At 57.6% G+C, this 18,382-nt stretch overlaps 2 pseudogenes; both read right to left on the bottom strand.

Moving 5' to 3' along the window:
* Positions 1-2,995: 2,995 nt before the first annotated feature.
* LOC127028831 (protocadherin alpha-6-like) lies at positions 2,996-7,866 on the bottom strand (annotated as a pseudogene).
* A 2,551-nt stretch (positions 7,867-10,417) lies between these two features.
* The window catches only part of LOC127028830 (protocadherin alpha-2-like), a 14,494-nt pseudogene continuing 6,529 nt past the window's right edge, over positions 10,418-18,382 (bottom strand).

Genomic DNA, 18,382 nt, shown 5'->3' with positions numbered 1-18,382 from the left:
TAGTGAGGGGCCCAAAACTGAACACAGTATTCGAGGTGCGGCCTCACCAGTGCCGAGTACAAAGGCATGATCACTTCCCTAGTCCTGCTGGCCACACTATTTCTCATACAAGCCAGGATGCTGTTGGCCCTTGGCCACCTGGGCACACTGCCGGCCCATATTCAGCCGGCTGGCAACCAACACCCCCAGGTCCTTTTCCTCCGGGCAGCTTTCCAGCCACTCTTCCCCAAGCCTATAGTGTTGCCTGGGGTTCTTGTGACCCAAGTGCAGGACCTGACACTTAGCCTTGTTGAATCTCACACAATTGGCCTCGGCACATCGATCCAGCCTGTCCACACCCCTCTGCAGAGCCTTCCTACCCTCAAGCAGATCAACACTCCTGCCCAACTTGGTGTCGTCTGCAAACCTACTGAGCATGCACCGATCCCCTCATCCACATCACTGATAAAGATATTAAACAGAACTGGCCCCAATACTGAGCCCTGGGGAACACCACTGGTGACCGGCCACCAACTGCATTTAACTCCGTTCACCACAACTCTTTGGGCCCGGCCAGACAGCCAGGTTTTTACCCGGCGAACAGTACACCCGTCCAAGCCATCAGCAGCCACTTTCTCCAGGAGAATGCTGTGGGAACGGTGGGTGTCAAAGGTTTTACTAAAGCCCAGGTAAACAACATCCACAGCCTTTCCCTCATCCACTAAGCCAGTCATCTTGTCAGAGAAGGAGATCAGGTTAGTCAAGCAGGACCTGCCTTCCATAAATCCATGATGTCGGGACAGCTCTAATGCAACATGGCTTCACTAAGGGCAAATCGTGCCTGATAAATTTGGTGGCCGCCTACGACGGGGTTACAGCATTGGTGGATAAGGGAAGATGCCTGACATCATCTACCTGGACTTGTGCAAAGCATTTGATACTGTCCCGCACAACATCCTTGTCTCTACAAGGGAGAGACATGGATTTGACAGGTGGACCATTTGGTGGATAAGGAATTGGCTGGATAGTCACACTCAAAGAGTTGTGGTCAACGGCTCGATGTCCGGGCAAAGACCAGTGACGAGTGGTATCCCTCAGGGGTCCGTATCGGGACCAGTATTATTTAACAACTTTGTGGGGACATGGGGGATTGAGTGCACCCTCAGCAAGTTTGTGGATGCACCAAGCTGAGTGGTGTGGTTGACCCTCTAGCAGGAAGGGATGCCATCCAGAGGGACCTTGACAGGCTAGAGAGGTGGGCCCATGCAAACCTCATGAAGTTCAACAAGGCCAAGTGCAGGGTGCTGCACCTGGGTTGGGGCAATCCCAAACATGGATACCAGCTGGGCGATGAGTGGATTGAGAGCAGCCCTGCCACGAAGGACTTGGGGCTATTGGTGAACGAAAAACTGAATACGAGCCGGCAATGTGTGCTCAAAGCCCAGAAAGCCAATCGTGTCCTGGGCTGCATCAAAAGAAGTGTGGCTAGCAGGTCAAAGGAGGTGATTCTCCCCCTCTACTCCACTCTTGTGACACCCCACATGCAGTACTGTGTTCAGCGCTGGGGCCCCCACCATAAGAAAGACATGGACCTGCTCAAGCGGGTCCAGAGGAGGGCCACAAAGATCATCAGAGGGCTGGAGCACCTCCCCGATGAGGACAGGCTGAGACACTTGGGGTTCTTTAGCCTAGAGAAGAGAAGGCTCCAGGCAGACCTTACAGCGGCCTTCCACTACTTAAAGGGGGCCTACAGGAAAGATGGGGAGGGACTCTTTATCAGGGAGTGTAGCGATAGGACAAGGGGAAACGGTTTTAAACTGAAAGAGGGTGGATTCAGATGAGATATTAGGAAGAAATTCTCTACTGTGAGGGTGGTGAGACACTGGAATAGGTTGCCCAGAGAAGTTGTGGATGTCCCATCACTGGAAGTGTTCAAGGAAAGCTTGGACAGGGCTTTGAGCAACCTGATCTAGTGGAAGATGTGCCTGCTCACTGCAGGGGGGTTGGAACTAGATGATCTTTAAGGTCCCCTCCAACCCAAACCATTCTACGATTCTATGATCATGGCAGCATCAACAGCTGTGGAAGCTGCTATGGATGACCACTACACAAGGACAGCACGTTGAAGCGCTATCTTCCCACAACATCTTTCCCAAAGCAGGAGTGAAAAGGTTCATCAGACAGTCTTCAGCTGTCTGCATCTCGTCTCCTCTTACCAACACATTGCCTACGGCAATCAGGCAGCAGCACAACGCACTGTCTCTGGTGGGAGGTATTCATAACCTCAAAAGACATTGTGGGCATTTCAGTACCACACACTGTCTCAAGATCCAGAAGGCCTCCAACTCCAGACCCTTGGGAGCCGCGAAAGATCCTGGGCAAGAACACTCCATCCCCATCCTGCTTCATACTTTCCCCTAGGCATCCTCCATTCCACAGTCTGCGACATGCATTCTCAAGACAAGCACATCATCTCCCATTACTGCCCTCTTATGACATGGCCCATGGTCTTCCCAAGGATTTCCACTTCCCTCAGTTCACATCAGCAGATGCCCAGGCCCTGCTCAGTGCCACTGCCACATTCTCCTCCGCAACATGCCACTGGTTCCTTTCCCACCTCAAGGCTCACTCCAGCTTTTGCAGGCCCTTCCGTCAATGACAGCACCATGAAAAACATATGGATGACATCACGTACATGGTGTCCAGTGCACTCTCCACTCTTTCTATAGGTGACGTTAGCATAGCTCTAAATGGCAATGGCATTGATTTCATGCTGTGGGAGAACAATCCAAATGCTGACGAGCACACCTCTGTAACAGATTATATCGACTGTGTAGGAGAATTCGGGTTTGGGGTTTTGTTTTTGGAGGGGTGTCTTTGTCTGGTTTTGATTCTTTGTATATTATCACGAAAAGAAGATTTCTAGGTCTTTTGTAACTGTGTGGCTGCTGATGCAAATATTGAAAGAACATCAAAACAGGCCAGCATACGTCACGCCACTTCTCTGGCCAGACTGCTACTCCGCAACCTGGGCGAGGGGAGAAGCAGAAAAGAAAAAAAATTCCCGTTTCTCACACCTACCTTGCGTCACACTCCTCTCCCTGAACACTTTCTACTAAGTAGAGTGAACATACTTGGAAAAACAACAGAGGAAAAGTCCCAAAGCCTTCCCTACTTTCTTAATGATTCTGGTGGGAGAATCAAAAGGGAGAAATTACTCCACGGGGAGAGAAACCCTGAAGCCTCAACTGTCACCTCGCATCACGGCTCTTGCAGGGGACAATCACACAGGAGGAGGACAGACTTTTCCACAAGAAAACTTTCCACATCTCATACCAGCACAATCAGCACTCTGCAACGCGAATAAGGCACCAAATAGCGCCTGGGGCACTGTCACCATCACAGCCTGCCTGTCTTGCACTCCTTCAGCAAGCTCGCGTGCAAACGCTACACCCCCAAGCAAGAGCGTCTCGAAAGCTGATGTCGTGGCACCTCTCATCGCAGCCGGCAGCGATTTTACTCTACGGGAGAACAGCTCACACCCACAGCAGCAAACCTCAGCTGCCGACGGTAACCGCCGCGGGCTGCGGCAGTACCGCTAGTTTCCCCCCACAGCGAGAGCCGAGGGGCTCCGGCAAGGACGCGGAGGCAGATGCAAAGGTGCCGTGAACACCCTTGAGCACCCGCCAAGCACCCACCGCCCGCAGGCCCCGCGGGCTGAGCCCGCCTCCCACCAGCGCCTGCCCAGGCGGCGGGCCAGAACGAAGACCGCGAAGAAGGGCGGAGGGAGACCGAGAAGAAGGGCGAAGGGGCGAGAGGCCAGAAAGGGAGGGCCACTGACCGTGTCCAGGAGAGCGGGCGGCTCCGGCTGCGTCTCCTTCGCCGCGGGGCCGGGCGGCGGCGGGAAGTTGGGGCTGAAAACCATCAGGTCGCTCTTGCCCGCGCCGTCCGCCACGCACAGGCTCCGGCTCTGGCGCTGCGAGTACGACCAGCTCCCCACTTCGCTGGCGCACACCAGCGTCGCCGGCCCGGGCCCCGACACCACGGCCGCCCGCGGCGACCACCGCGACGCCCCGTACAGCACCACCGCCAGCACGAACACGCTCGACACCGCGCAGATGGCCACCACCAGCCACACTTCGTCGCCGACGCCGACGCGACGCCGCCGCCGGCCGCCCTCCGCGCCCGCCGCCGGCCGCAGCCCCGCTCCGACGACGGACGACGCGACGACGACGACGACAGCCCGCGGCCGCCAGCGCCGCCTCGCGCCCTCCACCAGCCGACACGCTCAGCGTGGCCGTGGCGAGCGCGCCGGCTCCCCGTGCCCGCACACACGATCACCAGCCTCGCCGCGGGCCGTCCGCCTCCTCCAGCGCCCCGCCGTGCTCACCTCGCCGCTGTACAGCCCCACGCGGAACGGGCCTTCCCCCGCGGCTCCCAGCTCGTAGCGCAGCCACGCGTTGTAGCCCGAGTCCGCGTCACCGCCCGGATCTTCGCCACCACCTGCCCCGCCGCGCCCCCACGCCGCCCACGCCCACAGCGCCCCAGACCGGACCGACGACACCAGCCGACGCCCCGCCCCGGCCCGACGCCCGGCGCCGGCAGCAGCGCCGCGCGTTGTCGTTCTCGTCCACCACGAAGAGCTGCACCGTGGCGTGCCGCACAGCGGGGCTCCCCCGCGTCCACCGCCCGCACCTCGAACTCCAGACCTGCACCTCTCGTAGTCAACGGACGCAGCGCCCACACGCGCCCGCTCTCCGCGTCCACCGACACGTAGCTCGACGCGCCGCCACCCCCCGCCGCCCGCCCCCGCGCCCGCCCACGCCTCCGCCACCGAGTACCTCACGCGCCCGTTCCCCGCCTCGTCCGCGTCCCGCCCACAGCCGCGCCAGCTCCGCGCCCGCCGCGTTGTTCTCCGCCCAGCACCGTGTACACGGCCTGCGCGAACGCCGGCGCGTTGTCGTTCACGTCCGACACCGGCACCCGCACCCCGCGGCTGCCGCGCAGCGGCGGCGCCCCGCCGTCCTCCGCCGCACCTCCACCTCGTACTCCGACACCCGCTCCCGGTCCAGCGCCTCCCGCAGCACCAGCGAGTACGACCGCGAACCTCGCCACCAGCCCGAACGGCGCCGGCGGCCACAACGCGCACCGCACCCGCCCGTTCGCCCCCGAGTCCCGGTCCGACACGCTCAGCAGCGCCACCACGTCCACCACGCGTCCTCCACCGGCACCGACAGCGACGTCACCACCACCTCCGGCGCGTTGTCGTTCAGTCCACCACCTCCAGCCACGCTGCAGTGACCCGACAGCGGGGGCCCCTTTGTCTCTCGCTTCGATTTGGATCTCGTGTAAACGGACGTCTTCAAAGTCCAGGGCGCCCGGAGACGGATCTCGCCCGTCTTCGCATCAATGGTGAACAGGTCTCTGTTACCAGCAGGAACCGAACTGACGATGCTGTAAAAAACTCTGATTAAGACCCTCGTCCGATCCGTGGCGTTCACTCGCACCACCAACGTCCCCTCGCAGAGCTCTCCGACAGCTCCACTTTGTACACACTGTTGAACTGGGGCGCGTTGTCGTTGTCCAGCACCGAGATCACCAGCTCCATCGTGCCCGTCAGCGACGGCCGGCCCCCGTCATCGCCGTCACACCAACCGTGCACAGGCATCGTCTCGCGGTCCAGAGATTTCGCGAGCACCAGAAACAGATTTCCTATTCATCCGAGCTTTAACATCGAGCGAAAGTGGTCGCTGGGGCTGAGTGTATAGGAGAGCTGCGCGTTGGCTCCGATGTCTGCATCCGACGCGCCCTCCAGCGGGAACCGAGAGCCGGGAGGGGATTCCGATAAGAGGTTTTTCCGGGCGGCGGGGAAGAGCGGGGCGTTGTCGTTGATGTCGGTGACCTCCAGCTCCACGTGGAAGACGCGCAGCGGCCGCTCCACCAGCACCTCCAGCCGCAGGGCGCACGGCGCGCTCTTCCCGCACAGCTCCTCCCGGTCCAGCCGCGAGCTCACCACCAGCGCCCGCTCGCCCCGCTCACCTCCACGCTCGCCCGCCGGCCCTGCGCCACCAGCCGCAGCCGCCAAGCCTCCGCCTCGCCCGCCTCCAGGCCCAGGTCCTGCGCCAGCCGGCCCACCACCGTCCCGGCCTTCGCTTCCTCCGGCACCGAGTACCGCACCTGCCCGACGCCCAACGCCCACCCCGCCTGCAGCAACAGCACCCGCACCACCGCACCCAACACACGCCCATCGCTGCCCGCGCCGCCGCCGCCGGCACCCGCCCGGGCCCGCACGGCTCCCCGCGCGCCCGGACGCACCCCTCTCTGCCCGCCCGCGCCGCCCCCCGCGCTCACAGCCGGCTCTCCGCCGCACCGGCGCGGAGCCGCCTCGCCGCTCCGCCGCCGTTTCTGAGCCTGCAGCGACACCCTGTGCTGCTCCGCCGCCTCACACGCTCCCACCAGCGCCCGCGCCGCCCCCCTCTCTCCTCTCTCCTCTCCCGCCCTTCGCCTCTTCCTTTCGCTTCTTTTTCTTGGTTTCTGTATTTTCTTTTCCCTTGCTTGTTTGCTCTTTCCTTCTTCCTTCTCTTCTTCTTTGCTCCTTCTTCTCTTCTTCTCTTTCTATCCGTTCTCTCTTCTCCTTTCTTTCCTACTATTTTCTTCTCTTTCTTCTCCCTTCTCTTCCCTGATTCTCTTTCCTCTGTCTTCTTTCCAAATTCTTTCTGCTTTCTTCTCTTTCCTCCTTCTCTTCCTTCTTGCCGTGCCCTATTCTTTCCTCCCCTTTCCCTTCCCTTTAAATCCTTTCGCTTCTTTACCCCTGCTCGCAGCTCGCCAGTCGCCTCCGGCCCGCGGCGGACACCCTCAAAGACGGAGCCATCAGCGCTAATTGCGGGCCATCAGCGCCGGAGCGCGGTACTCTAACCAAGCCGAAGGCTCTTAGGGATCAGCTCCCTTCAGCGGCTACAGCTAAGCTCCGTGTGTTTCGTAATCTCGTCTATCGTTCGTTCGTTCGTTCGTTCCTTCCTTCCTTCCTTCCCTCCTTTCTTCCTTCCTTTCTCTCCCTCACCACCTTTCTGTGAACAGTGATAGCGTCCGTGCATGCTAGTAAACTCATTTATCCTTTCTTCTTTTCTTGATCTTCTTTCTCTCTATTGCTCGCTTTCTTCTTGTTTGCTTTTCTTTCTCTCTGTTGTTTCTTCCTTCCTTCTTTCCTTCTCTGCTTCTCCTCTTTCTCCTCTCCTCTCTCTTCCCTGTCCTGCTCTCCCCCTCTTCTTCTTCCCTCTTGCCTCTTCCATGTCTCCTTTACCAACAGCTTCTCTATATGACTACATCACCCTCGCCATGGAGCACGGACATGCCCTCTGCCAAGAGCTCTCATTCCTCTTCCTCAACACTTTTCATCAAGCCTTGCACAGTGTCTCTGAGTAGTGAGGATGCTGAAGTCCTCACCTCCATTCACCACGTAGAGATAACATCAGTGCATCTGGTAATCTCCTCTGTCTGTCCGTCCGTCCATCCGTCCTCCTTCCTTCCTCATCCTTCTGTCTTGCTTCCTTGCTTGCTTTTTCCTTGCATACAGTCTCTTTTCCCATCTTCCTTGCTCTTTCTTTCCTTCTCCTTTTCTTTCCTCCTTCCTTTCTCGTTCCTTTTCTCCTCCTTTTTTTCATCTCTTCCTTTCTCTTCCTTTCACCTTTTTCCTCTTTCCTCCTTTTCTTCGCTTCCTTTTTCTTTTTGCCCTCGCCCTACCCTATCCTTGACTCCCCTTCTCTTCTGATTCCAGCCTCCTCTCTTCTTTTCCACCTTTAACAAAACATTTTCTACACCACGCTCCACATGAAGCATGGACATGCCCTTTGGCAAGAGCTCGCATTCCTCTTCCCTTCCACCTTCCATCCCTCCAGACAAGTTACAACTTTCCTCCTTTCCTCCAGTCTATGCAAGACACACAGACTGCCCCTCCACCTCCACCTCCCTCCCCTTCTCAAAGAACACCACACTCTTCAGCCTCCACTCCTCGCAAGGACCCAGCAAATAACACAGCAAGGCAATCATATGGCAAAGAACACCTCTGCTACATCACAACGGAATCCACCACCCTCTGTAACACAACCCAAGCCCCAGCTACTTCCACATCCCTGCAAGCAGGCTCCAAAACTCCAAACAACCCAGGGGGTCTTTCTTTAGGGAAATCAAACCCATCACAGCCAAGCACGATGATCCTGCAAGAAGGCTGAAAAAGCATGGGGCAACACAGCTCCCGAGCACTCTTCATGTATCTCAATGAGGAGCTATTCCTCTGGCCTCCTTTTCCACCTGCACACTGAATGGCAAACTCGTGCTTTCCCTTTCAGGGAGGCACACTGCCAGAACAACACAGGGCCATTAGTTCCCACGGAATACCTCCCACTCATTAGCAACACAGGGCCATTAGTTCCCACGGAATACTCCCACTCATTAGCATCATCCACCCTCACACACCCAAACAAAAGCCACAAGAGTAACACCACGGCATGTTCACTCAGAACATCCCCTTGGCTCCCAACACATCCACTCCATCAAATGGATTGCGGTCCCTCCTCCATCCGTGCTTGCTGCCGCCTGCTCACCCTGTGCCTGGGAGCAGCAAAGGAACGAGAGCAGGCAGTGGTGCTTTGCTGCTCCAAACCTACAGGCATTACAATCCAGGCAACATTTGCTCGATCCAACATGAAGATACCACAACTAAACAGGAACAAAAGTACACCCGTCTCTCAAAACATCTCGTCTTTATGTACAAGACACATGTGAAGAAAACATCCACTTCAGGTGGGAGTGACTTACCTGTAGCATCACTGGTTGCTGCTTCTGAAAAGAAACATTTTCAGGACAGGACATTTGGGTTTAAAGGATATTTTCCCTTAACATTATCAGAGATTTCTGAGGTTGTTGGACAGAAAAAGAAATGACTCATGTTCTGCCAAAATGTTGAAACCATTGTACAGTCTGCTCCTTGAGCTCTGACCGGCTTGGTGCCGTGGCCACTTCCCTGGGGAGCCTGTTCCAGTGACTGACCACCCTCTCAGTCAAGAACCTTTTCCTAATGTCCAACCTGAACTTCCCTGATGCAGCTTCCTACCTTTTCCTCATGGCCTATCGCTGGTGACCAGAGAGAGGAGATCGCACCTCCCCTCCCCTGCCCCCTCGAGGAAGTTGTAGACTGCGATGAGGTCACCCCTCAGCCTTCTCTTCTCCAAGCTGAACAAACCAAGTGACCTCAGCTGCTCCTCATAAGTCTTGCCCTCGACACCTTTCACCATCTTGGTCACCCTCCTCGGGACACACTCTAATAGTTTGATGTCCTTCTTCTAGGGAGGCACCCAAAACCGCACACAGAACTCGAGATGGGGCGGCACCAGTGCAGTGTAGAGTGGGACAATCACCTCCCTCAACCGGCTAGCCATGCTGGCTTCATGCACCCCAGCACACGGCTGGCCCTTTTGGCTGCCAGGGCACACTCTTGACTCCTATTCAACTTGCCATCCACCCAAACCCCCACGTCTCGTTCCGCAGGGCTGCTCGCCCACCTGTCCCCAATTTGTACCTATAACCAGGATTACCCTGTCCCAGGGGCAGAACCCGGCACTTGCTCTTGTTACATTCCATACGGTTGGGGATTGCCCAGCTCTCCAGCCTATCCAGATCTCTCTCTAAGGCCTCCCTGACTGGCCGCCAGCCTGATGTAACCCCATTGACTCTGACTCTTTGACCCCAACCCATCAGCCAACTGCTCACCCAATGTATTAGGGACTTCTCTTATGACAAGCATTATGACAGCTGTATGAGGGACATTTTATCCAGAAGGATACTGTGAGAGACGGTTTCAAAAGCTTTGCTAAAATCCAAAAAACCCCACATCTACTGGCTTCCCTTGGGCAACTAGATGGGTGACCTTCTCATAAAAGGAAATTAACTTACTTAAACAGGACTTTCCCCTCGTGAACCCGTGCTGGCTACGACCAATGACTGCAGTCTCTCTCAAGTGTTTTTCAATAACTCCGAACAACCTTCTCCATAATTTTTCCAGGCACTGAAGGGAGGCTGACAGGCCTGTCATTACCAGGCTCTTCCTTCTTACCCTTCCTGAAAATTGGGACAACTTTTGCTGGCTTCCACTCAACTGGGACCTCTCCAGACTTCCAAGACCGTTGAAAAATAATGGAAAGAAGTCCCGCCATAACATCGGCCAGCTCCTTCAGTACCCTGGGATGAATCCCATTGGCCTCATAGAGACTTATGTGCCTCCAGCTGGAGCAGCAAGTCTCAAACAAGTTCAGAGTTGGCTGGGAGCTTAGCATTCCCCCAGTCAAGGTCTTCCAACACAGGGCTCTGGGGGTCCCAGGGCCCATCATCGGTGTGAAAGACAGAGGCAAAGAAGGCATTAAACATCTCTGCTTTCTCTACACCCCTATTTGTGAGGTGACCTCATCAAGTAACGGACCGATGTTATCTCTGATCCTTCTTTGGTGTTAACATATTTTACAAAGCCCTTTTTGTTGTCCTTCACACTGCTGGCCAGCTTGAACTCTACTTGAGCCTTGGCCACGTGAATTTTCTCCCTACAGTGGCAAACAGCAGCTCTGTAGTCCTTCCCTGTCACCCATCCTTCCTTTCAATGTCCGCACACTTTCCTCTTCCCTAAGTTCTAGAGGATCCTGCTCAGCCAAGCCAGCCTTCTGCCCCGCTTGCTTGACTCCGACGCTTTCGAATTGCCTGCTCCTGCGCTCTTAAGAGATGGCTCTTAAAAAGGGACCAGCATTCATGGACCCACTACCTTCAAGAGCACATTCTCAGGGACCTTACTAACTAGTTCCTTCAGCAGCCCCAGCTCTGCTCTCCCCATATCCAGCGTCAAAGTTTTGCTGGCAGTTTTTCTCCTACTGACAATGATTTGAAACTCAACTACTTCATGGTCCATGTGACCCACACAGCCACCAAGCACCTCTTCACCCAGGAGTCCCTCTCTCTTTACAAACAACACATCCAGGAGGGCACCTTTGCTTCTCGGCTCCCTTAGTACCTGCACCAAGAAGTTATCTTCAACATCCTGCAGGATTTTCCTGGACCTGTTTGGGTCTGCTGTATGATATTCCCAGTTGACGTCTGGGAAGTTAAAATTGCCCATAAGGAAAGGGCAGCTGATCGAGAGACATCCCTTCATTCCTTGTAGTTTAATTCATCAGTGTGGTCATCCTGGCTGGGTGGTCGATAGTAGACTCCCACAACAACAGCTTTATTTGCTTTTCCCTTAATCCTTACCCAGAGGCTCTCGACCCTGTCGTCGCCAACTGCAAGCGCCATACAATCCAACCCCTCCCTTATATACAGCACCACCCGCCCCCTCACCTGCCCTGCCTAGCCCTCCACAAGAGCCTAGAACCCCATCACGCCACACCAGTCACGGACTCTTCCCACCAGCTTTCGCTTAGGCCAATGACGTCGTAGCTCTGGACTGGCCAAAGCTTCTAGCTCCTCTCCTTTATTCCTTGCTCCACGCATTAGCATAGACATTTCAAATGTTCCAGTCTACTCAGCACATCGTGGAGCATGCTGAAGGACCTTGCTAGCACACGTCCCTCACACGGCGTGCCGCCCCAGGCTTATCACTAGCAGCCTCGTTTTATCCCCTTCCCTTCAAATCTACTTAAAGCTCTTTCAATAAGCCCTGCTAACTGGTTTTTTAAAACATCAACGGCTCTGGAAGCTGCTACAGATGCCCACCACTACACAAGGACAGCACATTCAGTGCTACCCTCCCAAACACCTTTCCCAAAACAACAGGGAAAAGGTTCATCAGACAATTCAGCACTCTGCATCTCACCAGCTCTTACCAACACATTTCCTACGTCACTCAGGCAGCAGCACAAGGTCTCTCCCTGCTGAGATACATTCACAACCTCAAAAGAATCCCATTCCACTGCATTGAAAGGCAAGAAGAGAACAACTGAGCACAAGCTATGCAGAAACTTCTGGAGCTCCTGACAGGATTCCCGCCAAGTACCACTCTCTGCCACAGCTCTTCTTGAGGTTTTTCAACTGGCATCCTCTTTCCCGTGCCCTGGAAGCAGGATCTCCAGTTAAGCGGACATGCTCACCTCTTCCCCAAGACACAGTCTGTGTTCTGACCGCATCTCCATTTCTCAGGCAAGACTCTTCCCCGCTCAAGGTCACCCTCCCCATGATGGATCCCCCAATGGAAGTCATGCCCTTCTGTGACAGAAGGCCTCAACTCCAGACCCTTGGGAGCCTGCAAAAGGATCCTGGGCAAGAACACTTCGTGCCCATCCTGCCTCAGGCTTTCCTCTAGATCCTCCATCCCCTCCGACACATGCGTTCTCAAGCAAGCACATCATCTCCCATTGCTGTCTTCTCATGACATGGCCCTGGTCTTCCCTAGGATTCCAGTTCCCACAGACAAGTCCTCCCACTGCTCACAATCACTCGTCACAGCAAGAAACAGCCAGGCCCTACTCATGCCACGTCCACTTCACCTCTGCAACATGCCACAGTTTCCTTTCCCACCTCAAGCTTGCAGACCCTTCCATCAATGACACCACCATAAAAATCACACAGATGGTATCACATACACGTGTCCCACACGCTCTCTGCTGCTGACTGTCATGTTTGGCAAGGCTTCAGCTATCTCAGATGGAAATGTGGCAGAGCTGGGAGCAATACTCACACAAAGAAAACACCATGACTCTTTCACTTAAACATCTCCTTGATGCCCAACACATCCATTCCATCAAATGGATTGGGTCCCTCCCCCATATCTCCTGCTGCTGCTGCTCACACTCTGCCTGGAAGCAGCAGGAAAGGAACGAGAGCAGGCAGCGGTGCTTTGCTGCTCCAAACTAAGGCATTATAATCCAGGCAACATCCGTCAATCCACATAAAGATACCACGACCGAACAGGAACAAAAGTACAGCTGTCTCTCAAACACATCCACTTTAGTGGCAGCGACTTCCCTCTAGCATCGCTGCTTGCTTCTTCAGAAAAGACACATTTTCAGGGAGGGGAACGGTGAAAAAGAACATAGGAAATTAAAAAGAAATGGAGGGCTGCAAAGCCACTCACTGCTCAGAATCTTCCCAGATGCGTCAACTTCACCTGAATGCTTTTGCCTTTTCACATCTCAGATGGAAACACCACAGAGCTGCACGTAAGAACGGAGTTCTTCAGGATTCTGTGATTAGAGCTGTGACAGCTCTGATCCCAGTCCACAGGGGTTTTTCTTTCAGAAAAAACACACCAAATGCTGAAGCGCAAGCGGTCTCACGATGTCAACTGGGTGAGAGATTGCTACGATGGAAAAACAGAGCTGCGTTCCTGTGCAGGGTTTGGTGTACATGCACATATCTGAAGGAGTTAATAATGACAAGACGACACACCATCTCCTCCATGGCCACCTCTGCAAGTGCACAAGTAGGGAAGCTGAGCGCACAAAGATTAAACCACCTCCCAACAAATCCTGCCTGAGGAGGTTGCTGATGCAACACCAACAGCTGTGCAAGCTCCTGTAGATGCCCACCACTCCACAAGGACAGCACACTGAAGCACTATCCTCCCACAACATCTTTCCCAAAACACCAGGGAAAATTCATCACTCTGCATGTCACCCCCTCTTACCAGCACATTGCCTTCGGCAGGCAGGCAGCAGCACAAGGGTCGGCCTCTGGTGCAAGGTACTCATAACCTCAACAGACATCGTGGGCATTTCAGTACCACACACTGTCTCAAGATCCAGAAGCCTCCAACTCCAGACCCTCGCAGCGTGGGAAAGGATCCTGGGCAAGAACACTTCGTGTCCATCCTGCCTCAGGCTTTCCTCTAGGCATCCTCCATTCCCCACTCTGGACATGCATTCTCAAGACAAGCACATCATCTCCCATTGCTGTCTTCTCATGACATGGCCATGGTCTTCCCAAGGATTTCCAATTCAGACAAGTCTTTCCACTGCTCAAGGTCACCCTTCACATGAGCAGATGCCCAGGCCCTACTCGGTGCCACTGCCACATTCACCTCTGCGACATGCCACTATTTCCTTTCCCACCTCAGGGCTCACTCCAGCATTTCCAGACCCTTCCCCTGCTTGTAGCGATGGTGTCAGGGTAGCTCTAATGGCAGTGGGCATTGATTTCTTCTGTGAGAAACAAACCGAATGCCGACGAGCACAGCACTGTAATGGATGATACCTAATGCATAGGACAATGTGGGGTTTTTTAAGAGAAGGTTTCCAAGTCTTCTATAAGGCCTCAATGCTGATCCAAATATTGAAAGACTAGCAAAACAGGCCAGCCTACATCACACCACGTCACTTCTCCAGACAGGAACGGAAGTCGATAGCACGATTTGGCGCGTGGGAAAAAGAAAAGAAATTCCCGTTTCTCACACCTACCTTGCGTCACACTCCTCTCCCTGAACACTTTAGACTATAAGTAGAGTGACATACTTGGAAAAACAACAGAGGAAAAGTCCGCAAAGCCTTCCCCACTTTCTTAATGATTCTGGTGGGAGATCAAAAGGGAGAAATTACTCCACGGGGAGAGAAAGCCCTGAAGCCTCAATTGTCACCTCGCATCACGGCTCTTGCAGGGGACAATCACACAGGAGGAGGACAGACTTTTCCACAAGAAAACTTTCCACATCTCATACCAGCACAATCAGCACTCTGCAACGCGAATAAGGCACCAAATAGCGCCTGGGGCACTGTCACCATCACAGCCTGCCTGTCTTGCACTCCTTCAGCAAGCTCGCGTGCAAACGCTACACACCCCCAAGCAAGAGCGTCTCGAAAGCTGATGTCGTGGCACCTCTCATCGCAGTCGGCAGCGATTTTACTCTACGGGAGAACAGCTCACACCCACAGCAGCAAACCTCAGCTGCCGACGGTAACCGCCGCGGGCTGCGGCAGTACCGCTAGTTTCCCCCCACAGCGAGAGCCGAGGGGCTCCGGCAAGGACGCGGAGGCAGATGCAAAGGTGCCGTGAACACCCTTGAGCACCCGCCAAGCACCCACCGCCCGCAGGCCCCGCGGGCTGAGCCCGCCTCCCACCAGCGCCTGCCCAGGCGGCGGGCCAGAACGAAGACCGCGAAGAAGGGCGGAGGGAGACCGAGAAGAAGGGCGAAGGGGCGAGAGGCCAGAAAGGGAGGGCCACTGACCGTGTCCAGGAGAGCGGGCGGCTCCGGCTGCGTCTCCTTCGCCGCGGGGCCGGGCGGCGGCGGGAAGTTGGGGCTGAAAACCATCAGGTCGCTCTTGCCCGCGCCGTCCGCCACGCACAGGCTCCGGCTCTGGCGCTGCGAGTACGACCAGCTCCCCACTTCGCTGGCGCACACCAGCGTCGCCGGCCCGGGCCCCGACACCACGGCCGCCCGCGGCGACCACCGCGACGCCCCGTACAGCACCACCGCCAGCACGAACACGCTCGACACCGCGCAGATGGCCACCACCAGCCACACGTTCGTCGCCGACGCCGACGCCGCAGCCGCCGCCGCGCCGCCCTCCGCGCCCGCCGCCGGCCGCAGCCCCGCTCCCGACGACGACGACGACGACGACGACGACGAGCCCGCGGCCGCCAGCGCCGCCTCGGCGCCCTCCACCAGCGACACGCTCAGCGTGGCCGTGGCCGAGCGCGCCGGCTCCCCGTGGTCCCGCACCACGATCACCAGCCTCTGCCGCGGGCCGTCCGCCTCCTCCAGCGCCCGCGCCGTGCTCACCTCGCCGCTGTACAGCCCCACGCGGAACGGGCCCTTCCCCCGCGGCCCACAGCTCGTAGCGCAGCCACGCGTTGTAGCCCGAGTCCGCGTCCACCGCCCGGATCTTCGCCACCACCTGCCCCGCCGGCGCCCCCCACGCCGCCCACGCCCACAGCGCCCCCGAGACCGGACCCGACGACGACCAGCCCGACGCCCCGGGCCCCGGCCCGACGCCCGGCGCCGGCAGCAGCGCCGGCGCGTTGTCGTTCTCGTCCACCACGAAGAGCTGCACCGTGGCGTTGCCGCACAGCGGCGGCTCCCCCGCGTCCACCGCCCGCACCTCGAACTCCAGCACCTGCACCTCCTCGTAGTCCAACGGACGCAGCGCCCACACGCGCCCGCTCTCCGCGTCCACCGACACGTAGCTCGACGCCGCCCGCCACCCCCCGCCCGCCCCCGCGCCCCGCCCACGCCCTCCGCCACCGAGTACCTCACGCGCCCGTTCCCCGCCTCGTCCGCGTCCCGCGCCCACAGCCGCGCCAGCTCCGCGCCCGCCGCGTTGTTCTCCCGCGCCAGCACCGTGTACACGGCCTGCGCGAACGCCGGCGCGTTGTCGTTCACGTCCGACACCGGCACCCGCACCCCGCGGCTGCCGCGCAGCGGCGGCGCCCCGCCGTCCTCCGCCCGCACCTCCACCTCGTACTCCGACACCCGCTCCCGGTCCAGCGCCTCCCGCAGCACCAGCGAGTACGAGCCCGCGAACCTCGCCACCAGCCCGAACGGCGCCGGCGGCCACACCGCGCACCGCACCCGCCCGTTCGCCCCCGAGTCCCGGTCCGACACGCTCAGCAGCGCCACCACCGTCCCCACCGACGCGTCCTCCGGCACCGGCACCGACAGCGACGTCACCCACACCTCCGGCGCGTTGTCGTTCACGTCCACCACCTCCACCCACGCTGCAGTGACCCGACAGCGGCGGTGTCCCTTTGTCTCTCGCTTCAATGCGAAAATCAAATATCCTGACTTCTTCGAAGTCCAGGGCGCCCGTGAGACGGATCTCCCCGTCTTCGGATACGTAATCACATCTCTTCCTCTCACGGGAAGAAGTTGGTCGCGGTGTAGACTCACTGTTAATCCCTCGTCCGATCCGTGGCGTTCACCCGCACCACCAGCGTCCCCTCCGCAGCGCTCTCCGGCAGCTCCACTTTATACACCAACTGGTTGAACTGGGGCGCGTTGTCGTTCACGTCCAGCACCGAGATCACCAGCTCCATCGTGCCCGTCAGCGACGGCCGGCCCCCGTCACTCGCCGTCACACCAACCGGTGCACAGGCATCGTCTCGCGGTCCAGAGATTTCGTTAAACAGATCGGGTATTTCGCTCTTCGATTCTGTAAATCCAACGAAATGCTCGCTGGGGCTGAGTGTATAGGAGAGCTGCGCGTTGGCTCCGATGTCTGCATCCGACGCGCCCTCCAGCGGGAACCGAGAGCCGGCAGGGGAGTTCCCGATGCTGAGGTTTTTCCGGGCGGCGGGGAAGAGCGGGGCGTTGTCGTTGATGTCGGTGACCTCCAGCTCCACGTGGAAGACGCGCAGCGGCCGCTCCACCAGCACCTCCAGCCGCAGGGCGCACGGCGCGCTCTTCCCGCACAGCTCCTCCCGGTCCAGCCGCGAGCTCACCACCAGCGCCCCGCTCGCCCCGCTCACCTCCACGCTCGCCCGCCGGCCCTGCGCCACCAGCCGCAGCCGCCAAGCCTCCGCCTCGCCCGCCTCCAGGCCCAGGTCCTGCGCCAGCCGGCCCACACCGTCCCGGCCTTCGCTTCCTCCGGCACCGAGTACCGCACCTGCCCGACGCCCAACGCCCACCCCGCCTGCAGCAACAGCACCCGCACCACCGCACCCCAACACACGCCCATCGCTGCCGCCGCCACCCGCCGCCGCCGGCACCCGCCCGGGCCCCGCACGGCTCCCCGCCGCCGCCCGGACGCACCGCCTCTCCTGCCCGCCCCGCGCCGCCCCCCGCGCTCACAGCCGGGCTCTCCGCCGCACCGGCGCGGAGCCGCCTCGCCGCTCCGCCGCCGTTTCTGAGCCTGCAGCGACACCCTGTGCTGCTCCGCCGCCTCACACGCTCCCCACCAGCGCCCGCGCCGCCGGCCCCGCGCCGCTCATCTCCTCTCTCCTCTCTCCCTGCCCTTCGCCTCTTCCTTTCGCTTCTTTCTTGTCCTCTTTTTTCCCCCGCTCCTTACTTCTTTCTTCCTCGCGTGCTAGTCTTTGCTTGCACAGATTCCTTTCCTTCCTCTTCCTCTGTCTTTCTTCTTTCTCTTTTCCTTCCTTCAATGCTCTTTTTGTTCTTTCTTCCCGCTCTTTCTTTCTTTTCTTTTCTTTTCTTTTTTCTTTTCTTTTCTTTCTTTTTTCTTTCTTTCTTTTCTTTCTTTTCTTTCTTTCTTTCTTCTTTCTTTCTTTTTTTTCTTTCTCTTTCCTTTCTTTTCTTTCTTCTTTCTTTCTCTCTCTCTTTCCTCCGTCTCCTTCCTTTTTTTGTTCTGTCTCCTTTTCGCTTCCTTCTGCGATCTTGCCCTGCACCGCCCTCTTCTTGCCTCCCCTTTTGCTGCTCCTTCCCTGCTTCTCTCTTCTTTACTCCGCTCGCAGCTCGTCGCTCGCCCCGGCGCGCGGACACCCT

Source organism: Gymnogyps californianus, unplaced genomic scaffold (genome assembly GCF_018139145.2).
Source record: "Gymnogyps californianus isolate 813 unplaced genomic scaffold, ASM1813914v2 HiC_scaffold_44, whole genome shotgun sequence".
NCBI lineage: Eukaryota > Metazoa > Chordata > Aves > Accipitriformes > Cathartidae > Gymnogyps > Gymnogyps californianus.
The sequence above is the reverse complement of the archived record's forward strand: the minus strand, read 5'-3'. Positions and strand labels throughout refer to the sequence as shown.